The 18,512-nt window shown below is 43.8% G+C and overlaps 1 protein-coding gene across 1 annotated transcript in view; it reads right to left on the bottom strand.

The window, feature by feature from the left end:
* The window catches only part of LOC139023153 (nebulette), an 89,766-nt gene that overhangs the window by 33,956 nt on the left and 37,298 nt on the right, over positions 1-18,512 (bottom strand). The window contains exon 3 of the mRNA XM_070435601.1: positions 17,857-17,941. The gene's annotated coding sequence lies outside the window, so the exon portion shown is untranslated. The remainder of the gene's footprint in view (positions 1-17,856; positions 17,942-18,512) is intronic.

The raw sequence follows: 18,512 nt of genomic DNA on the forward strand, positions 1-18,512 counted from the left end.
AGGACGGAAGCTATCTGTTTACACTGGGCAATGACTAAAGTGCCTATAAGAACATCCCCAATAATCAATAGGTATATGAAATACAAATCGTATAGAGAGAATAGTCCTTATAATTCCTATAATAACTACAACCTAAAAACTTCTTACCTGGAAAGTATTTTAGACTCATGTTCAAAGGAACCACCAGCTTTCCATTGTTCTCATGTTTGAGCAAGGAACTTAAACAGATAACTTTCTTCATGGCACATATTGCATCTTTTAACTTTTGCTTCCCCAAACCTTTGTTTTGCATTATTTAACCCCGCAAAATTGAACATGCTTTTCATATATATGGGATTTGCCACATTTAGAGAAATGACTAAACCTTGAATTTAATTAGAGATCGCTAACCCTTCTATAACCTCTCAATGACTTATAATCAATAGAGGTAAGTGTCTATAACATCGGAAACCATACACAGCCCCAATTACTTATCTCGCATCATGAGGTCCATTTGAGTTGGAACACTTTTAGTTCATTCAATTAACACCAAATACTAATAAACTTTATAAATTTGCTTAAAATAGGGTCGAGTCCCTCAAAGAAGATACATTCAGCGACTATGCACTCAGATAGCTTTCTCTTGACTGTCCTCCCACATGTAGCACTCATAGTAGAATCATTAGCACCAGGCCCCATGTTCTTACTTAATGAGGGCAAGGTATTGAACCCGCTACTATTAAGGCGTTTGAATAAATCCATCAAGTCTCCGGCGATTTGCGATCCTCGTCCTCTATCTCACCTGTAGCTCAGGTACTACCAGACAGATCTTTGTAGTAAGCCCCATCTCTATCTATTATTTTGATTGTCTTCGCTTGTGACTAGAGGATCCACAATATTTCTATATGTCCTTTGAACTGGAGGAGGCTCATAGCCTATGAGATCTGACTATCATGCCAGATGTCCTATGACTCGACTGGAAGCTATGACAGGCATGAACGACTAAATCACTCGAAGGCCTATTCTAGTGTGTGAACTGGACCAGATAGCATCCACGTCGGCTAAATACACTTCAAAATCAGGTAACTGACACTCTCAATATCTCAATGAATATGAGTCCGATAAGCCTATCTAGCCCTGCCCTCACGACTTTCCACTCTCACCCTCACTTCCTCTTCCCTGTAGCTCTCTACAGCCTCTTTTAGCCTTGAATCCCCTATCACCTCCTTCAAACTTCACAGCCTCTCCCATGCCTCCCTGGACACTTCATATCTCCTCACTCACGTCTCTCACTCCTAACCCTGCGCGCTCCTCCCACTATTATTTGAACGATTCCCTGATACTCTCACCATGCTCTCTATCTGGCTGCTATATCTGACGCGCACAGGCGACCATTAGAGCGAAATGATGGACAGACACCGATGGAGGGCACATATTGCTCGACCTCTCCGGTGCTCTATTTGGATCTGATTTACGCCATGGTGTCACACTTGCTTCCGTAGGCATCACGATACTATCACGTAGATGTAAGCATGGGAGGGAAGTTCTAAGGGTATAACTAGGTACACATGACCACGCATACCACAGGCCAGAAAGGTTGGGGCAGCGTCTAATAATGAGCCATAAGAGTAAAGCGAGCATAAAAACACACGAGCGAAGGCCGCCATGAGGCTTCGTCTACCCATGCGTCTGTGTGACACTTGACAGCAATATATTTATTTGAAGACAAAGGCCCTACCCCTCTAGCTCGACGACGTCACGAAGTTTCGCTAAGTCTCATATATATCCTCTTATCATTAATTCAGCAAGAGTGTTTTTCACCGGATACCACGCCAGCACAACGCATTATATTTGCAACAATAGCTCGAGAGACTGCTAAAATCTTTAGATGAGAGAGACCATGAACCGGATACTCCAATATATAAATTGCAACGGCACACATACGGCTCAGCCCCACCTGGCGTCTATTCTGCCTTACACCTCGTTCTGATGTCTCATCTCAGACGGTTCTCCTAGTTGTGGTGTACGAAGTACACAATGAGTGATGGAACGCGAACATAGTCTGGTGAGAGGTCTAGTGTTGACCTATGCTAAGCAAGAGTAGGAGGAGGTGTAGGGCGCCAGATAAGGATAGCACGTATAATACGTGCAACTCAACTGAACTACTGCTATAGAGAAGTCACCCGAATATACCTCCTCTGCACCTTTTGGAGGAAGAAATTATATTAGTTGATCTTATTTATAAATCTAATAGGCAAATAAAGAAGGGAGAACATAATTTCAGCCGGTCGTCATGTATAATTTTGAGAATGGCTAACGCACGCGTTTGTCTTTACCTTTCTTATGCGTAGATAACTTTGGGCAACAGAAGGACTCATAAGACTTTGTATATAGCCGCACTACAAATATACAAAACTAGAGGTTCCTGTATTATGGCATATGGACAAACTTTTAAGAAAATCATCAACATGTAGGAAAAATGCTCCCTAATAAACATCCCCCAATAGCCCTGAGATAGACGGAGCATCACTGTTGTTGAGAATAGAAAATGTAGAATGTGAATAGGACTTAACAGGCACAGGCAATACTTGCTAAAAACAATTGCTATTGAAAAGTCTAAAGCTGAAAGTTCAGCTATGACCTGATGACAACATTGAAAAAGGGAGACTTTGAATGACCTGAACAAAGGTGACAAACATATCACTGTTACATGGGAAACACTAGGCTCTGCCCACAGCCTTTTGGTTTGAATGATGGATGACAACTCAAAGCAAAAGAGCAAATTGCGCACACACCACACACACACCACACACACACACAACACAACACACACACACCACACACACACATTCATAAGGCACTAACGAGGCCACAAAAAATTGGGGATTAACCCATTACAGCACACCCACAAATGGCTGAGGCCTAAATCCTAACCTGAAGGAATACTAGGAACCACATAAGGGCAGCTAGCCCACACACAATGGGCTCTACAGAACATCGAGGTAAGAAAATTCATAGTAGAAGGACCATACACCCACAGCCCATACTACTACTTAAGAAATACTGAGCCATACTATGGATCTACACAATTAGCGACAGCCCCATACCCCTACTAACCTCACACAGCAGCCAACCAACATACAGGCAACAATCCATACACTCATCCTCGAGCCCTCCCACCACTGCTGTTGTCACCACATCAAACCATCACAAACGCACCACATCACATCAGCACAACCACCCATAACCATATACGAAAGCCATGTTTTCCCACCATACGCTTAAACTAACACACAAGCAACACGCCACATAACACATCTACACAAACACCACACACCACCAAACAATATGATATACCTCTGGTCTTCACTTGGCCATGCTCTCTTACAATGATTGCAACTGTATGTGGCCAAGTATATAGTGAAAGTTGAATTTTCACACATAGAGAGGACCTCCTATATTGTTTCAATGAAATGGCTATTCGTAATGCAATAACAATAAAAGTGTAAAAGGTCTTTTGGTTTGGAATAGGGTTCAAATACGGAAATCCACAACCTAAACTATCCCTACTTCTGAAATGCCACTAATCGTCCAATGAGGACTAGGAGGCTGTAACTATGTGTCTGTCTTAACTGTAGGAGGGTGCTGGAAGGCGTGTGAAAAGGGTCCCCTGTTGAGAATGCTCGATTATATATCGCCCTGGGAAGGGGAGAGTGGCAAGCCAGAGGTAGGAAAGAATGGACGCGCGAATGTTAACTGGCGATGAAGTGTTGATCAACTATCACCGAGTTACCATATACTCAGGCACAGCGACTTACTGAACACGTCCAAGTGTATGGCCAGGCTGCTAATGGAGCATGAGAGAGACGACTGGCCAAAAGTATCCCAGCCAGAGGTGCTAAACCACAAACCCATTTGTCGCTGTGGACTAGATGGTATGTCCTCAGGTGGAGCCATAAATAAAGATACCCACAACACACAAAGGTAGAAGGTATAGGGAAACCAGAGTACTATGATGAGAGAGAGGGAGAGTGACCACGCATAGTGCGAGACGAGACAGGACATGCCGTAACTGGAGAGCAGAGAAAGAGAGTAGAGCACGCAGAGCAGACAGAGAGAGACGAGGCGCACTAGATAGTCGCAGTTGACAATGGTAGAGAAGTCTCATTGAGACGAGGAGCCAGATAGCTAATGTAAGGAGAGAGATAAGAACCCAGATGAGTACTCACAGCCGAGCACGCATGAACTGAGAAGCAGAGTAAGAGGACGCAATTGAGAAGGGGACAAGGATAGAGACCGTGAAATGGGCAAGAGATCCTGAGAGAGGGAGACCTGAGACAGATCAGTGAGAGAGATGGAGCAGATAACCTCGAGATGTAATGACGGGCCTCACGATAGATTAGCCGGAGAGAGCACTGAGAGCAACACGAGTCCTGAAGCAGCAGAGAAGAAGAGAGAGAATGAGAAGAGTGAGAGAGAACGCAGAGAGATGGAGAGGAGCCATCTAAACTTAGAAGAGAGCACGACGAGAGAGAGCAGAGTTAGGAAGAGAAGAGAGACGAGTAGGGCGACAGCAGTACTATATGGCTTGAACAGAGATGGAACAAGAGCTACTCGGGAGACGAAGGCCAGTAGAGGAGGTGAGAGAAGATGGCAGCACGTACTAATAAGGAACCATATATATACGACAGCTCCTCTACACTCTTGAGAGAGAAGAGCGGGCGGGAGATAGTGCACACGAGTTGAACAGGAAACGCATAATCAGAGACGAGGCAGAGGGAGAACTACGAGCATCGTGAGAGTAGGAGTCCGAACCAGTAAGTACTGAGAGAGAGAGGGACTAGATAGTGAGAGTAGAATGTTACACAGAAGTCACTCGAGAAGTAGCAGAGGCGCAAAGATCACCGTGAAGACGTCGGTAGACTGAACACAGAACGTACTTGGAGAGAGAGCAGAAGGGCGACTAGAATATAAAGTGAGAGAAGATAGATAACAGAGTACTGCAGAGCAGAGAGGGAACAGATAGTGAGAGAGATGATACAGAGACCTCGCAGAGAAGATGAGAGAGGGACAGATAGTGAGAGACTGGAGGGACAAGACTAAAGTAAACTGAGAGAGGGAGAGTCACGCAGGAGTGGACAGTATAGGGAGAAGGAGGAGAATGAACAGAGTACTGAGACGACGAGATGCCCGAACAGTAGGGTATGTGAGAGAGACGAGTAAGACGTGAGGACGACAGAGTATAAAGTGACGAGAGAAGAGGGGACAGACTATCTGAGAGGAGAGAGGGAGCAGATAGTGCAAGAGAACAGACGAGACGACGATTAGGGTCAGATAGTGAGTAGAGACTGATCAAGTTGATTGTTGTACGAAAGTGACCCGAGAAAAGTGACAAGAGGCGTGACAACCCAGAAGAAGAGATGGACGCGAGAGATTCTATTCAGTCAGCAGTTCAGACAGCTCATGATCGCGATGCGTAACCAGGCCGTCTCCGCTCAGTAGTGTCGAAAAAGCTTTATGTAGAACTCATTGTCTAATATAGATTGTTAAGTATTAGCACATGTTGATGCCACATAGAACGCAATATTTTATATAATAAGCCTTCACTGGAATCAAATCATTGGGTTACTTTCTTTATTCATATTTCTGCATGTTTTGCTCGATGTCCACAATCAGATTAAAATACTCTTTGTTCTCCCAGACCATCACAAAAACAAAACCTTACAATGGTAAGATTGTAAACACTCACCATTCCTCGTTAACAATAATCACAAGAAAGGGTTACATGGACCACCAATAACTGATATTCTTCACACTGTATGGGAGGCTTGTGTACTACTGTTTGGATATCCATATGAGGGCACAACCAAAACATACCTTCTCGTACTAAACTCTTCCTCCTTATTTAAAAAGTCTCGAGCCAGAATACAGCTCTAACGCAACCACTGAGTAGCTTAGAGATAAGTGTTAAGTATTGCGCACATAAATTGTAGATTAGAGTGACCAAGAACCGCAGTATCAACAATGCAGCTTATTTAAGTTGACATTCCCAAGTCCAAAGTACCTTGGAAACGGACTCGCTCACTAATGTAGGGGTAAAGAGAGAACACTTGGGAGAGCTTATAGAAGCCAGTTACGATAGATAGGCTCGCCGCAAAATGTTCCTCTAACACTAAATGTAGCGTAACTGAGGGATTAAACAGAGCACCCGAATAACCTAGTGTCACACACTGAAAGGATTATGGGAAGCATCTGCCTATCACACAACCCCTAATAAAATGTAAGGGGTAACAGAAGAGGAACTAGCCTGGAAAAGAGAGCCGCTTCTGCTAATTGAGACATACACAGCCCATACGCTCTCCTGGAGAGCAATCAGGAGTGCGCTCACCCATACATAACAATGTAGGGGTAACGACGAGAATCTCTCTATGCTTTTACTAACCTAGAGTGGGTACAATGAGACGGAAGCTCCCGAGAGTAACATCGCTCTCCCTGCTTAATCTATGATAAGGGGGTACACAAGAGTAGCAGGAACATAGTGGCTCACAGAGCCAGATGATACTCCCTGGCTAGAGGAAATGGAGTCGCTCACTAAAGTCGCTCAGAGTGCGCTATAAAGAGAGGACATCAGTGGTTCAATAAATGGAGAGAGGTAACATAATAAAGTCTTGGTAAATCAAGGGTATAAACAACAGAAGTCACAACTGTGTTATAATGTGTATCGGAGGGTAATATGAGATGGATACTCGTGGTCAACACGAACCGAGGTACTTGGTAACATGATTCATTCAGCCAGTATAGATAGTTATGGCCGGTAAAGAGAGGAACAAGTGGTAAACGAAGAGTTGTAGCTTTTGGTCCCATTTCAGCCTGCCATCGGTACGGAGGCTCTACACTGAGAGCTTTCACAGGAGAAAGTGTCACGGGTAAAGAGGAGAATGGAAGAAGGGTAAGAGAGGTACCTCGGAATAAAGGGCGAGTTTGGTTGCCTCCAACAAGGGTTCATTTACGAGACCTGGGTTTTAGCTACGCAGTTATTAAACGAATCTCAGTTAGAGGCGACGTAGTCCTCAATCGTTGTCATGAAACACCTGTCGACTCTCGCTGTCACCTCAACGCTCTACCACTGTGTGAGGAGTAGGTTGACCTTGGGGTTGAGTCGTCTACAATAATATGACCCACACACTTGCTCTTACATTCAACAAGAGGAAACCAGTCGTCACCCACTGGCTCGCTGATCCGCTAAATTGATTAATTATATATTTCGCATCCGAGGGTCGACTTAGAAGGGCAGGAGAGCGTCATTCCTCAGAGGAAACTGGGACCATGAGAGGTAATTATGGCATGTGGGTCCAACGACGGAAGATTTGACAGCGACCACATCCACGAGCAGAGAGCTGAGTAAGTTCTTGGTGTATCTTGACTAGCGCTCTGGCTTCCCATGTCTGTTCTCAGACCTTCATTCATGAGCCATTACTTCTTTCTCTTAGGAGGAGAGAGTTGTGCTAGCCATGAGGACGAGGAGTCAATACTTCATTTTCACTTTGTCGGTTTAGTCTCACTTGAAATTCATCTCTTGTTACATGGCAGTTGGATCTCATTGTTGGTTTTTCACCTGCTACATTTTGCACCTGTCTATACCGAGACCTCCAGGGCAGGAACTTTCTCAAAGTTATGACCCAACTAACGACGCACAGAACATCTCACTCAGCAAGAGCTATCTATATTGTTGTTGTATAAATGTAAGACAATACTACAGGCTTTGTCATTTATTGGCCAAGTTTCATGAGAGATTGGTCGCAACTGTGTGAGCAAGTAGAAGAGCTATAGGATGGGAGAGGGAATGATTGAAAATGAACACTCAGATGTGTAATTAACACATGGACGTTGTTGAGAAGGCAACATTTGGGGCATTATTCTACATACTGAAGTACAAATTCAAGCGCCCCTGATTATTAATTATCCATCGTAGCTCAATGTGTTACGACATTAAAACAAAAGATTGTGGGTGTGATAAAGGGTACATTGTTAGTTTTGTTCTGAGTAAGAAAGACACTATTTGCTAAGAATGGGGAATCTCCTAAGAAGAGTTGAAACGTTATTACAATTTTGTGATTACTGCATAAACTTGATCACTATCGCACACACCACAGGAGTTAGGTACTCTCATATTGACACTCCGTTTTTTATGTTTTTTGTGTGGGACGCCCAGGACGAATGCTGCTGTAAGAAAAGAGAGAACAAGGAATATATAGTTGGGAATTTGAGAATAAACCAAGTAGATCTTCATTTCTCCCAGGCCTCTCATGGACAAGAATCTTCTCTCGGATTGATAAACTCAAATGTGTGTATGTCAATGTCGATGAATATCTGTAGTTCAAATTGAGTCGTCTAGTAAAACTTGCTGAGCCGCTCGACCTCAACTACACTGATATGTAATGTTGGTTCAACACTTAGCAACGTCAGGACTTATGTATATTGAAACCTGGTCTACACGTCACAACTACTAGAGCACTGCAGCTTCACTAGAGTATCCCACAGTATTATCTGACCTCACATAAATTAGGAGCGAGTGCTTCGAACAGTAGAGTACAAGCAAATATTCTCCGTGACACCTCAACGAAGATAATGTAGTACGGCTCAACTAGAGTACCAGTATATGTGACACCCTCGCACTAGGTAGCCTAATCGAGCTTTCACAGAGTACAGTAGGATATAGACACCACCTCACACGAATAACATAGCTTCACCTAAAGAAGAGAAAACAGGTAATTTCCTGAGCCTCACACCCTATACACGTAGCATTAGCACCCACGTGTGTGCTTTCACTACGACGACAATTGTCAATACTGATACCCCTCCACTCCAGATTGACAGATACTATCACGTTTGGGGGAAGACCCAGATGCAGAAGTAGTGGGATTAGTAACAAACGTCTCAATTAATAGACCTAAATAGAAGCATTGGGGAAGACGCAGAGTGGTCACAAGTGTTAGCACATGGACCGCCACCGAGGTCTATGTAACCTGTTTCAGTTAGTCCAAAGGTACAGACGACACGTAATAGCAGGGCTTCACGATGATCGATGAGCGATCGAGTTTACTGGGACAGGCCCCCTTCCGATTAACACTAATAATGGGAGCTTAACCAGAGAATACAGTCAATTGACTTGTGGGGAGCCCACAACATCATCAAATAGAGCTGTCGACCGTGAGGCAAAAGCTACAGTTATATTCAGACTATAATGAGACTAACTAGAGCTTCACCAGAGTGCAACGCAGTAGCTCACCGAGAGAATGGTTCAAACTAACATTACAACCGGGGAACAGCGCATCACAGAGAAGTAAATCAAAGTGAAACTTTAGAACACACGTACAGAGAGAAGCAGAACGAGGAGAGAGCATTAAAGCGCATGAGGTTACTTACTTGAAGCGCTCTCACACTTTGCAAACACCTCTCAACAAAAGAGCTATGCTGGCAACAGAAGAAGAGATACACAGGTATAAGAAACACAGGTTTATGACCTCACACTAAACATTACAGACAGCTTCGAGGAGAAGTATATGACAGTATAAATATGTGGAAGACCATCTCTTACATGGTGGGGCTAACATGTGGGGTACGAAGACGAGCAACGATCTCACCATGAAGAGAAGCAGATATACTGTTACGCGTTGAAAAGCACCCACAGTGGGAGGTATGGATACACTCAGAGTAGTAAACAGTATATATTGGACTTTCACAATGAGAACCGCAAGGAAAACCCAATTCTTTTCTCCGTTTTCCTTCCTCACTCTAACATTACCATGTAGCATATCCTCAGAGTAGCATGGTATATACCTGAGACCTCTCTACACTACAGTACGTATTGTAACTAAGAGAAAGGGAAATTTCACTAGAAGAGAGTACAAGTACTATGTTCTAGACCCTTACACAAATCGCTGTCTCTATTTGTATATACACTAACATTAAAGAGCTGTCTCTAGATGTACAGTAAATGACTTCAGTAACCTCTCTCCACGCAGCTCTTTCAACTATGAGTATCTAGTAATTACTCCACTCATAGACTTTACAGCAAGTAGCGCTTACCACTAGAGTAGCAGTATATTGACGCTAACTCAACATGGGGAGGAGAGGCTTCACGCTTCAGAGATATACTTATGTATTTTGACCTCACACTAAGCATTACAAAGATGCGGGGGTCCACTGAGAGTATCATTGTACTATGGACCTCAACATCTACTAACATTACAAGAAGGCTTTCACCAAAGTCATGAGTTGTATCCTACTGCGCTCATTCTACTAGCATCATGGTTCTAATTACTAACCTAGATAGCTGTCTCTTCTAAATAGGGCTGTTCTATTTACCTAGATGCTATACACACTAGAGATAAACAGGCTGTATATCTTAACTTTCGATCAACACACGACACGATTTATTCTATAGAGCTTCACTTGCATCGATACAGTAATACGTGACCTTCAACGGTAACATTATACTCTAAATAGGGCTGGGTAGCCTTCCACTAATGATGTAAGAAATACTGAGCCTTCGATCACTAACTAATAAGCAAGCTTCACTAGAGTACATGTATATCTCCTCGACATCTGGTAGATGCACTATTTACAGAGCTCTACAGTTATGTTACCACGTATTATTGAACCTTCACAACATAAATGCGCTGAGAGTCTTCATCAGAGTACATGTATTTTACTTTACTGACCTCTACCCACTAATATAGAGCACTTCATCAGAGGTAAGTATACTGACCTTCACAACCTAACTGTAGACTAGCTTTTGCACTACTATGAGTAACGCAGTTATATTCTACTGACACTTTATACATTTATCAGCACGCTTCTCTAACTAGAGATACAATTACTGACACTAAACCAGGGCTGTACCTAGAGTTTTCTTACACCAGGCAGTACATTTCTATTTTGGTGTAGTGGCTAATTTACCTATTTGACCCACTCTTAGCTGGGTTTGCTACTTTAACCATTATGACTTGATTTATGAGCTTCCCACCAGAGTCACAGACCTATGACCTCACACTAATAGAAGCTTCACCAGAGTACAGTTTACTGATCTCCACCTACTAAATAATGATGCTTCACATAGCAGTATGCAGTTTTACTGAAACCTCACAGCTATAGAGCTTTTCACCAAGATATAGGTCAGGCTAGTATATCTCGAGTATTCTATCGAGCCTAGCTCTTACATAATGAGCTTCTACTTAGACGATAGTACAGTGTATTAACTTGACTCACACCTAATAGAGTTCACTCGAGTACATTGATTTATTGATACCTCCACACACACTAATACTAGAGCTTCACTAGTAGTTAAGCATGTTGCTTTTACTGATCCTATACAACGAGCATTGGTTATCTATACATGAATTCATCTAAATCATGTTATGAAAATAGACACACAGACATGGTAAGCCCCATAGGGAGTAACACAGTTAACCAACAGCTAAGTAGTACTCTCTCAAAACGTCAAGACTATAGCCACCAGCTCCGGCAATGTTATAGATTCCTCCACCTGTCTTTTCCTAAGTTGTGTTGATTGACTGGACTACAAGACATATCTATGAAAAGAGACATTAAACGACTGTGGGAAGTTAGATTTGTTTACGCCTAGCTGACCTTATTATCCAAATCAGGTCTACGTCAGGATATGCTACAAATGCTACGCTGGACTACAGCCATTTCACCACGGATAGCGCCTACAAGGATAACAAATTCCTGCTTCTCTCGAATGATACGACACTTATAACACGCATCTCTGTAGGGGACTGTGATGCTATGTCAACTACAGGAGGTCTGGATGTGAGGGATAGCACAGAGGAGGGACCACAGGAGTATCGAAGTACATTCGAGGTTTGTCTCTTCTGTCTTGCGCAGTTCTCGGTGCCTAGATTTTGACAGACATTCTTGCTATAATACTCTTCACCACTGGTGAGGACTAAATGAGATAATTGCTCAGTAGTCCGATGTGAGTATTAGTTAAGAACTCCTGGCCTAGAGTGTCTTCAAGGTACTGCTGCTTGTTCTTTTCTATCCACCACACGCTCCCACTCGGGGAAACCAGAGGGTGGGTGTGCTGAGACTCAACGGTCTGAAGCCTAGTTATCGCTCACAGACAGCACCGCGCACTTGTGGTTGACCAATCTGTCCACTTCTGAGCATCTCTTCCAATCAGTTACTCATTTATGAGGTATTGAGACGCACCACCGACTTGACAATTTGCGTGATACAGCGCATGTGTACGTAGAGGTTGTAATTACACGTCCTGGGAACTAAAAATCGCCAGCCACATGGCGCACTCCTGAAAGATTATGACGGTCAAACAAATATAAGTCCGGTCAACAACCTTAGCTTCTGAACTATGGGGGCTCAGTGAGAGTCGCTTCAGTAACTGTTCGGTATACAATCTACATAATCTTTTGTAGGGGTAGCAGTGGCCTTCAAAAACACGCCAATCTTTACTCTCTCTCTGTCGTGCCTACGCTGCAAAGGCAGTGAATTTATGGGAGCACTTGAGGAGTATAAGGTTTGCGCATCTGTGATATGGCTTTGGTCTACCGTCTCTTTAGGCATTGAGACAGGCTCCAATAAAGACGCTCCTGGGGAGACGGAGAGAGTGTATGTGTGGGTGACGACCTGCTGGATGGATAACGGAGTTAGTTGTTGGGTAGGAGCTCTGTCATCATATTTTCAATCAGGGTACCTCCTGTTTTTATATGGTCTGCCTCTACGTTGGCTCTCCCAATCTCCACAAGGCATATAGGATAAGTGGCCGCCATGAGGTCCTCTACACTCATAGTTGTGCACATACGATATGGAATCACTTTGTTTGGACTGACCAATCTGGCCTGAGAACAATAGGGTCTCTTTTCCTGGTGGGATGAATCACATAACACAAGCTTCACGCGTGGAATACAGCCAAGGTACTCCCTTCCTTGGCCAGAATAAAAACCGAAAGGTACAATAAGCTATCCTTATGGCCACCTGGGACTAACAGTAATATCACTAAATACTGCATTCGGACCATGGAATGTGTGAGTTATATCTCCGGCATTTATGCCGGCTTATGTCCGCTACCTAGTATAATATCTTTTTGTATTTAACTGCTTTACTATTGAGGTTCTTACATGTCCCATTTTATATTTTCCAGTTCATGTGATTGAGGAATAATCATTTTGCTTAATATTTGGATGCAAGAAATGTGGGAGGAGGGACCAAATCCATTGTTGTTAGACCTTGAAAGAAACTCATGAGTGACTTGTCCACAAACAATAAATGAACGACAAAATAACCTCTGTTATATACGTGTTGCCAACAACAGCTGAAGAACACAAATAACCTCTTAATAAGGACGCCAACCTGGGTTTATGTAATCAGAAGGAATATACTTACATCACTAGGGTGGTCATCTAAAGAGCAACATAAAACGTTTTTTCTCGAGCTAATTAGGTAACAAGTTTTTACTTCCATTATAAGCGGACGACATCTGTAAACAAGCTACACACAAGACACTAGATTTATTTGTGCTTATATTAGGTGTGCATGGGTTGCGTCGAATTGAAAAAGTAAAGGAGAGTTTAAAATAACAGTCATAAATAATTGATGGCACTATACAAGAAATACGAGCCCCTAGTTCCAACCACATTCAAACTTCATAGTTAAACCTCCCAACATAGGCCCTGTCTGGAGGTAAGCGCTTGTGGCCTATAACATCAACTGCTATGCCCGTGATATACAAAAGATCACAGTATATACGCAGAAGAACAAACATGTCCTTGTTAGCAGTTCTTTGTTTTTGGTCAGCATTTGGGAATTTCATAAATCATTCAATCTTACTAACAGGTCATAAGCTTATTATAACGCAAGCAAGATTAAAAGGGAGCAAGAATAATGCAAGCCAGGTAAGTTTGTTCCAAATAGGGTGATTTGAGAAAGAATTCCAGCATAATCTAAGTAGGGGCTCAAGAAGGTAAAGTCCCTTTCACAGCTACACAGATGAAATCATTGGCAATTCATGTATGTCTAGTACCTGAGCCCCATCTTGATTCAACTCACTCTATCATTCCAGACGTTCGATAGATTCAGCATCCGCGCGCACACTCTCACGCTCGCTCGCCTCTCAGGTCCTGCAATAGATCAAATATGTCTAAAACTGGGGGTAGTTGAGGAAGAAAGGTTTGGGACACCCACTATAGTACTCCTAATATAGGTATTTCAAGTGAAAATCACAATGTTCACTTTCTCGCTCGCCTCTAACAACCAAAGTTTCCAATTGCCTCATTTCACCCTCCTCCCTCCTCACGCCGCACCTCCTCCACGCGCTCGCTTCATTTCGAAAGTGAACATTCTCAAACTGACTTGTTAAATAACTTAATGCATAATGGTGTTGGCTCAGCGCCAGATCCAGCAGAAATCGGGCAACCTCGTCTCACACGCCAGGAGGGAAAGATACGATGACTTGGCTTGCCTGCCATTTACCTTCGTGCGGAGGCGATTTTCCTTAAACACGGGGAAACAGAGCAAAAGTCAGTTCAAACGAAAAGCATGAGCGCACACTGCTCACACACACCCACCACACAACCTCACACACAGGCGCACACACACACACCACAGCTCTCACACACACACACATCCACCACACACAAACCACCATTTACACCCCGCCACACACGCACCACTCCTTCACTCTATCACCTCTTTCATGCTAAGCTTGAACACAGACATATAGACATATATACCTCACTCACCTATATAGCATCACTATCATAACATCCTCCACATCATTGCACTTAACGCTCGCAAGACCTCTATCAACCAAATGGACCCCACACCCACCACGCCCCGCAACGGACAACACAGTATTTCTCTCGCACGTCGCTGCACGGCCGCTCCACTCACCTTCGCTCGATTTGGACCACACGCTCCTCTCAGCATCCCCTTTCTTTTCCAGCATTTCTTTGTACACGTTATTCATGCTTATTCTAAAATGACCCTAACAACTAAAAACATTTTCCCTCATTCATCTGCAACCATACCCCATAATGACAAATCGAAAATAGCAAAATACTTATTCCATCATACAGTTCGAAGTCGGACGTTTACATACACTTAGCCAAAACATCCTCTCAACACGCTCCTCTCTCTCCACTTGACCATTTAATCCTAAGTAAAATGCCTCTGCTTTCTTACCGGTCAGTTAAAAATCAACATTATACTACAATATTTTAAGGATGTGCGAATGTCAGATAATAGTAGAGAGCATGACTTCTATTTCAGCTTATATTTCTTTCTCACATTTCAGTGCGTAGAAGTTCACCTACACTCACCCACTCTCACGCTCCACTCTCGCGCTCTAAGCCTTGCTTTAAATTGTCTTAACTTGGTCAAATGTTTCAGGTAGCCTTCACCAACTTCCCACAATAAGTCTCCGCGCTCGCCACAATGTTCGCGCACTCTCCTCTCCCACGCACGCCGGTCGTAATGCAGTCACGCGTTTCGGTAGGCTCCTTGGCTCGCACATGCTTTTCAGTTCTGTGCTCACAAATTTTCTACTGGGATGAGGTCAAGGCGCTTTGTCCGCCACTCGCGCGCACCTCACTCACTTCGCCTCTCTCCGCCGCTCTGTCTTAAGTCCATTTCTGCCACAATTTGGAAGTATGCTTGGGGTCATTGTCCATTTGTGAGACCATTTGCAAAAGCTTTAACTTCCTGACTGATCGCTCTCTCTCGCGATGTTGCTCCATCCATATCCACATATTTTTCCATCCCTCATGATGCCCATCCTTATCCTTTGTGAAGTGCCACCACGCCTCCTCCTGCAGCCAAAGCCCAGCCCCACAACATGATGCTGCTCCCATGCTTCAGTTGGGATTGGGTCTTCGGCACTTGCCAAGCCTCCCCTTTTTCCTCCAAACATAACGATGCGCTTTATGGCACACACCCGCTCTCTCTACTCTCTCTTTTGTTTTCATCGAACCAGAGGACAATTTCTCTTTCAAAAGTACGATTCTTTGTCATGTGCAGTTGCACACACCGCCTCCACGCTCCTCGCCCCGCTTTTTCATTGGCGGTTCTTTGGAGCAGTGCTCTTCCCTTGCTGAGCGGCCTTTTCCGTTATGTTTTGCTATACCGCGTTTCCAGAACTTGTGGAGGTCTAAAAAAAGGTCTTCGGTTGCTTTTTTGTTTTATGACACTCGCTCACGCCAAACGAGGCACGTGAGTTTGATTAACAGGTCACGCCGCCACTCCTCGCAAAATACAATCACAGGTACATCTTCAAATGACTTCAAATTATGTCAATTAACCAAAAAACCTCTCGCGCGCTCTCTCGCACTCACAGCCAATTGTGAGTACAGTGAATTATACGTGAAATAATCTGTCTTAAATCAATTGTTTGGCGAAAATTACTTGTGGTCAATCGCACACACGCTCACGCCATGTCCTACCACCCGACGTTGCCAAAATCTACTCGCTCTTCGCTCTAACAACGAACATTGTGGACGTGCGCTTCGAATAGGTTCCTTAATGACTCAAACCCTCAACGCACGCTCACTCGCTCACACCTCCTCCACGCACCCTCCAACTGTAACCACTACTTTGTTCAGCTCACTCTTTTCGAAAATGCTACAGGCCGACATTCAGAAATATGGGCCGTTCTTACCCGTGTTCTCCTGCTCACACAGTCATTGACTGTGACGGCATACACTCACAACCGCGGCCGCGCACTCACTAAAGCGAAATGAATGCTCTTTTTCTCCATCACTCTCACCTCGCACTCTACCATTTCTCTAAAACAGGCTAAGGTACATGTGCACTCACCGTCAACCGAAACGTCAGGCTCGAAATTACAGAAGGGCGCAAAAGGGTACCACCAAAAATTATTAGGCGTGAGGCACATGGGCTACTCAACAGCTTCTTACAAACATACACCTAGTATTTAACTTTCTTTAGCTACAGTAATACACTATCTCCTGTATTAACTCCATTTGCAGAAGCATGACAATACTATTCTTGGGACTTGTTGTGCTCTGTGCTTCATTGAAACAGGAAAGGTGGCGCCGGCCGGTCCTTCTCGTCCGCCGGCAATTGTGTCATAAAAAATTTGTCAACAAAGTCTGGCTTCTCCTGGATTTCATGGTGCTTTCGAGACAACTGGGAATACTCCTGAAAAAAACCGGTTCGAATCATGATCCATCAGTGATCTTCAGCGTCGAGTTGGAAAGAGGCCGAAATTGGACTTGCCATTCTGAGTTGGATGCACGCTTCCACCAATATCTACTTCCCCAGTCAGAGCTCGTTTTTTTGTCTCCGAGTTCGCCGGTTGTTCTTGAAACTCACTGACAGTCATATTTCCCAGTTCCGAGTTTCCCAGTTCCTGTGTTTGAGCACGGCAGAAGTCTCGCTAGATGTTTATATTCTTTTTCCAGCTTCGGCAACAAGCAGACCCCTTAAACCCAGATCCTGCGGACCAACACCCACTTCACCTCCCTCCCTCCCTCTCTTTGACGTTCCTGTCTCTTCCTTTTGGCTGTGTTCTGAGCCAAAGGACTGGCATGTGGACAGACACCCAGTGTGTCTGTGTTTCTTTGACAGATGGGCCCTGGCTGTGTGTCCCTGTACAGGCAAGTTAGGGATCTGACAGCCAGATACAGGCAGAAAGGGAGGTATAGTAAAGGAGCAAAACACGGGAGTGGTGTTTCACTGGTGTGGCTACATATTACACCTCTGTGACGACATAGAAGTTTGGATCCTCTAGTTCCTTCATTATTACAATGTGTTTTCCAGCCCAGCACCTGAAAGTGATGTGAATTTGACGACATACATAAAAATTGAAGGCCATCTCACCTGGCTCTGCAATTCACTCTGATGTCTCAGTCTCAGGTTCTCTGGGGTGTCAGTCACAATGGTGAAGGACTGCTTGGGGTAGTGCCTGGAGAGAGAGAGGGTAGGGAGGTACATATGTGAATACTGAACTACTGCTATGAGAAGACGATTCCTCTCCTTTGCACAAATTATTTTCTTTTATAATCTAATGGCAAAGAATGGAGACATTTTCATGTGTCATGTATATTTGAGTGCAAGGTTGTCTCCTACATTTTGGTTATTCACAAAGGATCTAGCTTTTCAGACCCACAATTACAACAACTGAGTCCTATTGGCATATGGACAACTTTTAAGAACAATCATCAAGTAAAATGCTCCCAATAAACATCCCCCAAAAGCCCAGATATACACTGTGTTGAGAATAGAAAATGTAGAATGTGAATAGGACTTAACAGGCACAGGCAATACTTGCTAAAACAATTGCCTATTGAAAAGTCTAAAAGCTGAAAGTTCAGCTATGACCTGATGACAACATTGAAAAAGGGAGACTTTGAATGACCTGAACAAAGGTGACAAACATATCACTGTTACATGGGAAACACTAGGCTCTGCCCACAGCCTTTTGGTTTGAATGATGGAATGACAACTCAAAGCAAAAGAGCAAATTGCGCACACAC

The sequence above is a fragment of the Salvelinus sp. IW2-2015 genome, linkage group LG27 (genome assembly GCF_002910315.2).
Source record: "Salvelinus sp. IW2-2015 linkage group LG27, ASM291031v2, whole genome shotgun sequence".
NCBI lineage: Eukaryota > Metazoa > Chordata > Actinopteri > Salmoniformes > Salmonidae > Salvelinus > Salvelinus sp. IW2-2015.